Below are 12,254 nucleotides of genomic sequence, written 5' to 3' on the forward strand. Positions count from 1 at the left end.
ATTATACTAGAAGTGTCAGGCGATGGCAGGTACTTTATATATAAAGCAATATATTGTGTGCTTGTGGTTTTTATGAGAGAGAGAGAGACTGCAAACTAAAACACAGTTTTGAAACCGACTGAAGGAAAAAGAATAGTGGTTTGTACAACACTAAGGGAAAAAATAAAAGATGATTTTTTTTTTGCTCAAGACACAAGGACGATAAATTGGAGGTTTTCTCTAGATCGATTATTTGAGTGCTACAATCACATAGAGCTGAAATATTCAGAAGAATTCCAATCTATCATATTAGAACAAGTTGATATATTCCTTGAACCAAGCATAAGAGAATCAGACAAAATGCGTAGCTCTACATTTCAATGCTAGAAGCTATGTGCACTTTTTTTTGTGTTTTCTATATTCATTCATTGTCGCTTGCTTGCTGTGATATTATCCTCTTATTGTGTTCCCTCTGAATTATATTTGGGTTTTCACCGTTCTTTTCATACTTATAAATCCATCTTATTTTGATAAACAATCAGGTCGTATTGTTACTGATGGGATCGATCATCCTTTGACTAAAGAGCCTGGTACTGAAAGTTTGACCTTACTCTTCCTTGCTAGCCAAAGGGTGATTTTCCCTTCAACAATTAATAATGGGTATGTGTTATGGATTCGAAATGGCTAAGGTCTAATCCTAGGGAATTTTAACATTTTTAACAACTTACTGTATAATTCTAAATTAATTTTAACAATGTGAATGGAGTAATGAGTAATCAAAATAATTTTGGATAATCTTAAAAATTTAAGCGTAATTCAGTTAATTATGGAGAATTTAATTTCAACAATTGAAGATGTAATTTAAAGTTATTTTGTGAATTTTAACAACTCAAGTGTATAAGAAATTAATTTTTATGAATTTTATTTATTGAAGGTGTGATTCCAAATCATTTTGGGGAATTTTCAACTGTTTAAGGTGTAGTTCAAATTCATTTTTAGTGAATTTCAGTCATTATTTAATCCATTCAAAATGTAATTTGAACCAATTTTATAAATTTTGAGGGAAATTTTCTCTTTTTTCTCTTTTTTCTTTTTGTGCACTTGAGCATTGGTTCATTTTATGTGATTTGGGATGTTGTAGACTTGTAATGTACCAATTGGTCTTTCCCCCTTTTTCTTGATCTCGGTTCAAGCATTTGATTCAAGCTCAACTTCGGTTTGGCCCAATCACTTTTGATCAATTGCCAATTAGAACTGGGCTTATTCTGGATCAGACCTAATCAAATTTTAAACAAAAGTTAGTGTGTTTAGGACTAATTTAGTTCGGCTTGACTAGGCTCATTTTAGATCGGGCCTAATCTTATGTTAATGTGCCATTGCAAAGGATAGACACAGTTAGGCTTGGCCAGTCTATTTATTATTGTCTTTACCTTATGAGCTAGATTTTTATTTTATTTTATTTTTTGTTAATTTAAGGAGAAATTTACGTGTTTGAGTGCATGAATGCATTTAGGCAATATGCTCTTTTTTTTTTTTTTTTTAATAGAGAATTTCAACTTATAGCATCTACTCCTGATGATAAATTGAACTTCAGATCTCTTATTTAACAATTAGAAACTTTACCGGTTAAGCTAATTAAAACTCACATTTAGGCAATATGCTTGTAAATGGGTTTTGGATGCATAGGTTCTAAGTTCAAATATCAAAGGAATTGTTAAAATGCCTGAATGAACAATTTGGTAAAATTGTAGTAGGATGTAAATTGTTTGCATTCCCAAATGTGGAATGTGTTTTGTGCATTTTTGTAAACAGTATTGAGAGCATTTTTGCATTTTATAATATCGGCATACACAAGGAAAACTAACTTCGTACAAAACGACAACATATGCAGTAATTAAAGGGAATCTGGGCCAATGCCCTTTTCACACAAATTATACAGCCTTCTGCCCCCTTTCTTAAATTAATTTCGAAAATACCCATCTTTTGTAACTCGATTTTCTCAAAATCAAGTTTCAATGTAAAACTTGATTTGTAGAAAATTGAGTATGGGGCGATCAAACTTAAAAAAATAAATAAAATAAATAAATAAATAAATTTCATGGAACTTGAGCTCCATGAGCTCAAGTTCCATAAAAAAACACCACTATAGGTATTTAAAACGCCACTATAGGGCTCCCTAATGGAGCAATCAGACTTAAGAAAAAAACTTGCATGTTAAAACACCACTATAGACATAGGGGCCTATTTAAGGACTCCTCAAGATGAAGTCATGTAAAATGAGTAGATTAATTATTTTCTAAATGCATTTATCGCTTATTGAAGTTTATTGATAGCACCTGTTACAATTTTTAATTTTAAAAATTTTCTTCTTGTATAAGAAATTGGTAAAGTCTCTGATTTTTGAATAAGAGATCTAGGATTGAATTCGTGAAACTCTCTCTAAAAAAAAATCATATTCCTAATTTGTTGACTTAGCATAATAAAACCACTGGATTCACCGCATATAATTGTCACTAGTGTACTTTTGGCATTGATTATTTTTACCAACTTATTTTCGATACTATTCATAAGTTCCATTGCACTTTTTGGTACTATTCATGAGTTCTACTGTATTATTTCACTGCACTTTTTGATGCTATTCATGAGTTCTATTGTATTATTTCAGTTAACTTTTACCTTTATCTACAGTTTTCAACAAAAAGTTTTCAGTTTTAGTTAAATAAGTTGTTCTCAAACTGACACTAAATTAAATTTGCATGTTCGCTGCATCATTGATAATAACGATTCCATATTATTATAGACAAACGGTGTAGCTCTAGACTTAGTAGTTTAGTTTATTGGTGCAAAACAAATTACAAACTGTTTGGCAAAGACAAAACCAGGTTTTTCTTTTGACTAAGATTAATAATCAGATTCGTGGTTGACAGCTCTATTCAGTTCTTATGTTTGCTTTAGGATTTTCCATTGGAACATAGAGAATTATTAGAAGTTTCGAGTGCAATAACAGTAACACAACAAAGTGATATTTTTTATATTAAAAATAAAGTAAATAAAAAATAAGAAAAGAAAAGTAACATGATATATAGGTCCATGAGGCATCTTTATTATCTAATCAATCGATTAGTTTTTTGTTTTTTTTTTATTATTATTATTTTTTAATTTTTTATAGAGAATTTCAACTTATGACGTTTGCTCTTTGATGATAGTTTTTTAATATCAGACCAAGACATTTATCGGTTTTTTGTGTAGGCAATCTCATATCATTCTTATTCAACCGATAAAGACTTTATCAGTTAAGTTAAATGGACTAGGTGAATAGGTGTGAATAAAAAACCATTGGTTTATTTATGGAATTAATCCATAATTAATCTTCAGGACACATAATGATCATAGAGGTGTATAGTCAATTGAAGTTTCAATATAAATTAACTTACCGAGTATGGACAGTACACTTTTCCAAATCTTTAATTGTTAAAGGTACAATTAGTAGTGTGGCATGTGAGAGAATTCAGGAAAAACTATAGCATTCCATGAGGATCATGGGTCACCGTCTAGGCGTCTATTACACGGTTTGATTAATAAAGATTATGAGACCGACCATAATCGCCAAAAGTTTCTGAAAAAGCTACTTTGCCATACCTGGGATGAAACATGAACCAATCTAACTAAAATGACAACACGTTAACTAAAACCCAGAACCAACGACTTGTATAATTCGAACACTTATAAGATAGTTGTTAACTAACATGTCGTATGAATTCAATCACTTGTACGACTTAGTCGTTTATCTTCTTCTTTTTTAATCTGCATATCTTTGTACAGGATGCTAGTTTTCCTATGCTAACATGAGAATCAAAAAAAAAAAAAAAATCAGTTTGTGTATGTATGTCACTGTATACCAACTCTTAAAAGATGGGTTGTTTTTTTTAATTTATTTATTGTGTTTTCTTCTATGAAAATATCATTGAGTGGATTCTTCTAATCTAAGAGTCATGAATAACCCAAAAATAAGATTGTCCTCTAAATCAAAATTGAAGGTAATATAAACAAAATAAATAAATTGTTATCAACAATTTACCATCAAATTAAAGTTAAAAAGAAGATTGTCCTCAAAATCAAATTTAAGGGATGGAAACAACCTAGTAACATTGGAACCTATGTCATAAACGTGTAATTTATATATGATATACAAAATTGGAACCCACTTTATCTTTGTAGTTAACTAAAAACTTTAATATCAATAAAAATAAGGGAGATCATGAGAGAAGAATTATAAAAAGAAAAATCTTACATGCAAGTTCATAACAATTTTTTTAAAACAATATAGAAAATAATATAAAATCAGCTCTAACCATATTTAATGATTGATTCTCAAACCATAAACATATAAATTGGATAAAACTTAAGGAAATAAGGTTAACAAAAGACAAAACAAAATACACAAAATCTATTCAATTTGATGAAATATAAAAATACATACCTCTACAAGGTTATGTAGGTGGGAGAAGAATAGAGTAAAAAGTTGTACGGTAGGTGGTAAAAAATCATAATTTTATCACATATATTTATACTTCACGTTGAAGAAGTTGATATGAACAAAACGTCTCTACATTGAAGAAGTTGATATGAACAAAAAATTGTGCTGTGTAATGAGAGGAAATGGCAAAATATTCTAAACTAATGTCTAACATAAAATTTTAGATTAAAAAAAAAATGATCAGGCACCTAATCTGAAAAGTTAGATAAAAAGGATGTATATCAATTAATTAGAACTCTTTTGTAGATATAAAAATAAAAAATAAAAAAATTTGCATTTCAGACACCTAATTTGAAATATTTTAGATTAAAAGGCCTCTTGTATTTAGAACTCTATATCTATATTAACGTTAATCATAACACTATATTAAATTTTGGAGTTTATCCAAAGAATAAAAAAGTGAAGGAAAAAATAAATAGTTTTTAAAAAATGAGTCCATGATATGTTTTGAGATGTTAAATTAGAAAATATATGGATGAACAATTTTAGTATATCAATTAACGTAGGCCTTATGTATTTAGAATTCTATATCTATATTAACCTTAATCATATATAACTGTATTTTGGAGTTTATCCAAAGAATAAAAAAGTGAAGGAAAAAAATAGTTAAAAAAAAAAAAAGAGAGAGTCCATGAGACGTTAAATTAGAAAAGATATAGATGAACTATTTTAGTTTTTGCTATTCAAATTGATTTGGTCTCTCTTAGATATAGTAGTTGTATGCCATCAATTAACTAAATTTAATTTTTTTAAAAGAAATTTAATAAGTTTTTTTTGCAATTTAGTGTAGCCACTTGGCGCAACCACAGCTTCTAAGCTCATTTTTTATTATATAGTATATAAATGATTTGGGTTTTGGATAAACACTATGAATTTGTTAATCTTGAAAAAAAAAATTGTCGTTGGTAATAATAATAATCAATTAGAGCACAGATTTTTTTTTGCCCCTGCTATGTTAGATATTTCTTCATAGGAGTACAATTGATTGAATAATGAATGTGGCCATGTGTGACTTGCGCCTCAAGCATGGAGTAATGATAGGGATACTAATTTTAGCACAATTTTGTGCCATAACTCACCATATGGTGAGTTGTGATTGGTAAAAATGTGTTCTCACATGGCCTACTGACATACACTTTCCAATTACAATTCACCATATGACAAGTTGCAACACAAAATTATGGCAAGTTGTAGCATAAAATTATGCCAAAAATGATGTCTGCATTACTCATCAAGCACGTCAGAAAGGAAAGCTGTGACTAAAAAAAGCTAAAACTAAAATCACCTATGACAGAAAAGTTTTTTATGCACTAGATTAATGTCTCATAGTGATTAGTGAGACATGGGTCACATACTTGATAGCGACGATGGGTACGAAGTGGGAAGTCCAGCAATCGTTTAATTCAGTCAATATTTATCTTGGCCATAAAAGGAAAATAAATATATTCCACCCAAAAATTTCGGTTTATTTTTAGACCACTTTAAAAAAAAAAAATTCACATAATAGTATCTATTACATTTTTTATTTTATTAAAATATTAATTTTTAAAATTTTTTTGATTGTTTCTCTCTTATCTCGTATATCACAATTACTATCTATTTTTTCCTTTGTTCTCGAAAAAAGCAAAAAAAAAGAAAAAAAAAAGAAAAAGAAAAAGAAAAAAAAGAAGAATAAAAATGGATTATATATGCATAACTTTAAATAGATTGATGTGAATAATTTTTAAGATTGATTAGCTGAAATTCTACATTTTTGATCATTTTGCTTGGACCAATGCAAGTGCTCCAACTATTTCAATAAACTTAAGACACGCCCAATTTACAATTTTACAACATGAAATAAAACTTTATTTAAATAAAAACCATTGGTTTATTTATGGTATTAATCCATAATTAATCTTCAAGATACATAATGATCATAGAGGTGTATGGTCAATTGATGTTTCAATATAAATTAATTTATCGAGTACAGACACAATACTTTTCCAAATCTTTATTGTTAAGGGGATAATTTGTAGTGTGGCATGTGAGAATTCAGGAAAAACTACAGCAATCCATGTGGATCATTGGTCACTGTCTAGGCATTTATTACACGGTTAGATTAATAAAAAGGGTAAATTCCAGAAAACACCCCTGAGGTTTGGGTTAATTACAGTTAGGTCCAAGATATTTTGAAAATGACCAATTTGGTCCTTAAAAGACCAAAAAACCCTTACACCGTTATCCCTCTTAACCCTCCGTTACACTTTTCTTTTCTTGTCTTTCTTCCTCACAGACCTGCTCTCCCACTCTCCCTCTTGGTGGTTCCTTTGATTCCCACAGCCAAAACCCCACTCTCCCTCTCTAACCTCAGATCTGCTACTACCACCACCAGCCATAAAACCTATCCAAACCATAACATCAAGACCCAAATCCAAAAAACCTTTAGTATCCTCCACTGCAAATCCAAAAAACCATAGCATCCTCCACTGCAAATCCACCCCATACCGGAAACCACCACCACCACCACTGAAAACCACCGCCGGCCAGAAAACCCAAAGAAAGAAAAAAAACCCCAAAACAAGCCACACAAACATTAGATCCCACCACCACCGCCGGCCATAAGACCCAAAGAAAAAAAAAACCCACAAACTAACCACATCAGAGCCCACCAAAAAAATCATTGACAAACCAAAACCAACCACTAGAAAACGCACCACCACCGTAAAAACCACCTAAACCACAACTCACAGCCACCAAACCCACGCACCACTATGAAGAAAAGAGGCATGGATGAGAGAAACAGAGGCTTGAGAGGGAGGAGAGTGGATCGGCTTGGAGAGAGAGAGAGGATGAGAGGGAGAAAGAGAGGTATGAGGAAGAAGAGAGGAAACAGAGAGACAGACAGGATTGAGAAAAAAAAAAGTAACGGAGGAAATAAAAATGGTAATAACAGTATAAGGGTTTTTTTGTCTTTTAAGGACCAAATTGGTCATTTTTTAAATATCTTTGACCTAACTGTAATTAATCCAAACCTTAGGGGTGTTTTCTGGAATTTATCCTAATAAAAATTATCAGACAGACCACATTCCCCAAAAGTTTCTGAAAAAGCTACTGTACGACCTATTAGTCGTTTATCTTCTTCTTTTTTAATCTGTATATCTTTGTACAGGATACTAGTTTTCCTATGCTAATATGAGTGCCAAAAAAAAAAAAAAATGATCTCAACCCAATCTTAACCCACACATCTTGCTGTAGATCAAACTGTAGTAGGAAGTAAAATTTTTCCATTCCCGAATGTGAAATGTGGAATGTGTTTTGTACATTTTTTGTAAACAATGAGAGCTATTTTGCATTTTTAGCTCCCCGGATGGATGGGAATGCTCGATTAGATAGTGTTCAATAAAAATAAAAAGATTTTTCAAGCATGAGTTCATCCCAAAAATAGAAAATGAAAAAGAAAAAAAGAAGAAGAAAAGATTCACTCTTGGGTTTCAACTTCAACCAATCATTCAAAAAGCAACCAGCAAAAATAATTTCCCTTGAACACAACCATGGTACAATTAGCTAGCCCGCTCAATATTTACTACCTTTCTCTCTCTTATTTGTCGGTCAGTTTCTTTTCTCTCTTCTTTTTATCGTGTAAATAGTGATTTAGTTAGTTTTTAAAGGTCATGTGCTTCTCACATGCTCATATTCCTTTATGGCTTGTTCGGAAGTTTAAAAAAGGAGGGAAAGTAGAATAGAGGGAGGGAGAGTAATTCAATTACCTTGTTTGGAAGTTTTTTAAGGAAGGAGGGGGAGGAGTTTGGAGGGGTTTGGAGGGGTTTCAACCACCTCAAACCCCTCATTTTTAATTCCCCCAAATTGGAGAGATTTGGAGGGAGAGTAGAGTAAATAAATTATTGACTAGATAAATTTCTCAATTTACCCTTTCTAAATTAATAATAGACCAATGTTGCAAGTCCATTTTTAAATAGGGATAAATTTGTCTATTTTAATCATTTCCTCTCCTCTCCATCCTAATTTTTAAAACATTCAAACAAGGTGGAGGGGAACCATTCCCCTCTACTCCCCTCTACTCTCCTCCCTCTCTAAACTTCCAAACAGGCCATTAGTGTTTTAATGTGAAACTAACTAGAGTAATGATTTGGCAAGTGTATATAGATTAGAGAGTAAATTGACCAATAAAAAAGTTTAGGGGGTGTCTTGACCACTAGTTCAAAGTTTAGGGGGGTGTATGAGTATTTTTCCTAAATTATTTCACATAAAATTGCAAAGTATGAAGAAAAGGCACAATCAAAAGGCAAAAGCACATTTACTAAAATAATAATATAATGTTTGTTAGGTTTTTGGAAAATCTTTGCAAAACTTACCTAACCGATGAAACAAAAAGGCAGAATCAAAAGTTACCTTTGGAAAATCTTAGCATACTTGACTAGCGGTCTTGCACTATCAACTTTAGACTTTGCAGAGTCTTTTAAGTAACTATACTTTGAAATCTCCCCTTCCAAGTGGAGATTCGAGATTAATTACTTGATCAAAAGGCAAAAGCACATTCACTAAATTACAAACATAATGGTTGTTAGGTTTTCGGAAAATCTTTGCAAAAACTTACCTAGCCAATGAAATATAAAGACAAAATCAAAAGCTGCTTTTGGAAAACCTTGGCAAACTTTTTTTGAGAAGGAAAAATCTTGACAAACTTGACAACTTTAGACCCTGCAATATCTCCCAAAAAAAAAATTCACACATAAGTTTTCTTATTTTTTGAACATCACGTCGTTTTGAGTCACTATGCTATGAAAATAAAATTCACCTCTTATATAGAATTTTTTGTTATTTTCACTAAAAATATTTAGAATTCAAATCCCTTATTTCACTTTGTAACTAAAAAAAAAAAAAATCCTTATAGTGCAATTAATTAAGGATTCAATCAAATTCTTTATACTAAGCATGCTTAAAGTCTAAGCCATTAGTGTTTTTTTTTTTAATTTTTTTTTTTTTTTATAAGGGGAGAGAAAAATAATAAATGTGTTTAGCATTTGTTTAGCATTAGTTTTTTTTTTTTTTGGAAGAAGTAACGGGGTTATGTTTTCAAAAAATTGGACCTCTCTTAGAAAAGTTAATGCATTTTTTTTTATTCAAAACCTAAACTAAGTGATAATTGCTTTATAATTGGAAAGTCCTAAATGGCCTATCTAGCTCGTTAAGTATTTTAAGACTGTCAGCTTTCATAAGACATTTTCTACTCTCCGGGTATGTGTTAAAATACTTAGTATTAAAAAAAAAAAAAAAAAAAAACTCACGTTAAGTAAACTCAAATATGAAAATCTATTCTTATTAAAAAAAATAATCAAAATGATAATTGCTTTATAATTGAAGCATCATTTTTTTTTCCCTACTACGTAGAAATTTCTTCATAGGAATAGGATGGATTGGATTCATTGGAATATCATTGACAATGAATATGTGGTCATGTGGAATATCATTGACAATAAAAAAATTAATTTTTAGGTTACTGTTCACTTCCCCAAACATTGTACATTTGTCTTAATGCACTATTTATGTCCCATGAATAGTGCAAGAGGCGCTAGTAAAAAAAAAAAGAAAAAGGCAAAAACGCAGACGCATGAGTTTTCATTCGTATCCAAACAGATACTAAGTGTATGGTTGGACAGCGGCCACATTCAGCGTTTTTGCGCGTCCAGCGTTTTTTGTGGCTCCTATGAACTATTTACGAGACCTGCAAGTATTTTTTTTTAAAACTGGATCCCACGGTACTATTCACACATTTAAAAAATTATTTTGCTACAGTATTTTAAATTTTTAGTAATAAACAGTATTCAAATAGACCTTAAGAGTCTTGTAATTTAATAGTATTGTTAGCTAATTTTTATGAGAGCTATGGTTCGAATAATCTTTTTTTTTTTTTTTTTTGTTGTTTTTGTTGCATCTATCAAAATTTAACAATAAAAAAGATGTTGGGTGTGTGGCACACGTGGGTTCCAGCCCACACTTATGGAATAGCTCAATTGATGAACTTGTCTTAAGTCTTCAAGCCAACCATCGGCAACCATGTCTCTTAATCAGACTTAAGCGTGTGAGACATGCTGAATGGCCTGTTTGGAAGTTTAGAGAGGGAGGAGAGTAGAGGAGAGTAGAGAGGAGGAGAGTAGAGGGGAGTAGAGGGGAGGAGAGTAGTGGGGAGGAGAGTAGAGGGGAATGATTCCCCTCCACCTTGTTTGGATGTTTTTAAAATTAGTAAGGGGGAAGAGAGTAATTAGCCCTTCCCCTTATTTGGATGTTTTAAAAATTAGGATGGAGAGGAGAGGAAATGATTAAAATAGACAAATTTACCCCTATTTGAAAATAGACTTGCAACATTGGTCTATGATTAATTTGTTAGAATATTTTTTTTGATAATTTTTTTTATGTGAATTAAATAATCAACATTAGTCTATGATTAAATATTTTTTCTACTTTTTTATTATACTAAAAAAAAACCATCCTTGATAATAATTAAAATAAGAAAAAAATGTTTGGTTTGTTTATTTACTGAAAAAATCAACAAAATATTGAATTTTGACTATTTTAATAATCACAGCCATACCACCATGTTGAATACTACGGCAAGGGCTTACAATGACATTGAAGCATAAGAGTTTTGGTTAATAAAAAAAATCTATTCTTTATTTTTAGAATCAATTGAATGGTATCTCAAATAAGAAAAATCTGAAATAATAAGCTTTGAAATAACTTTTGACTGTACTATCTGGCCGGACCACACAACCAAGAATAAAATGCAATCATATCTTATATTCTTATGGAATAAATAAATTGTTATCCATTTATTCCAATGTGTTTTCATAGTGTCTCAAACCATCACTCTTCCTTTTAGTATACACACAATACACAACATAAATAACTGAAAATCCGATAGTGCTAATGCTAATATAACTGCTATTAACATAAGAAAAAGAGCACATTGGTGGGCTCTTATAGCCTCACTGTAGAAGCCTAGAGGGAAAGAGCTTGTTGTGATGTGATTCTCCTCCTTCTTAGGCGCTCAGCAATAATGGAGGCAAGCTCAAGAGATTGTGAGCATTGGCAGTACAACCAATTTTTGAATCAAAGGCCTCATATGACATTGTATCGTGCCAGACAACTAAGAAGTGAGAGGGTTACAGTTTTTTTTTTTTTTTTACGTTAAAATATCTTGTAATTTTTTTAATATAATTAGGGTAAATTAGGTAATTTACATATTTAATAATTTATGTGCTCTACTCTCCCTCCAAATCTCTCCAATTTGGAGGAATTAAAAATGAGGGGTTGGAGGTAGTTGAAACCCCTCCCCCTCCTTCCTTAAAAAACTCTCAAACAAGGTAATTGAACTACTCTCCTTCTCTCTACTCTACTTCCCCTCTATTTTTTAACATCCAAACAGACCAGAAGGGTCTGGAAACGTGTATTTTGGGCTCAGCCGAGTACGGACGCTGCACTTCCAAATCCTCAATTGTTAAAAGCTTAAAATACACCAAATAAACTCCGATACATTAATATAAAGGGGGCAAAACTATAGCATTCCACGTGGATCACGGGTACACGGTCTGATTAATTAAAGATGATCAGACTGACTATAATCCCCAAAATCCTAGCTCCATATTTCTTCTCTCTCGCTCTCTTTATAAATTTGCCACTTCTTGAGATTCTATACACAGCCAAATTAGCTTTCCCTCACAATACACCCTTGTACCAA

This window comes from Quercus lobata, chromosome 4 (genome assembly GCF_001633185.2).
Source record: "Quercus lobata isolate SW786 chromosome 4, ValleyOak3.0 Primary Assembly, whole genome shotgun sequence".
NCBI classification, from domain to species: Eukaryota; Viridiplantae; Streptophyta; class Magnoliopsida; order Fagales; family Fagaceae; genus Quercus; species Quercus lobata.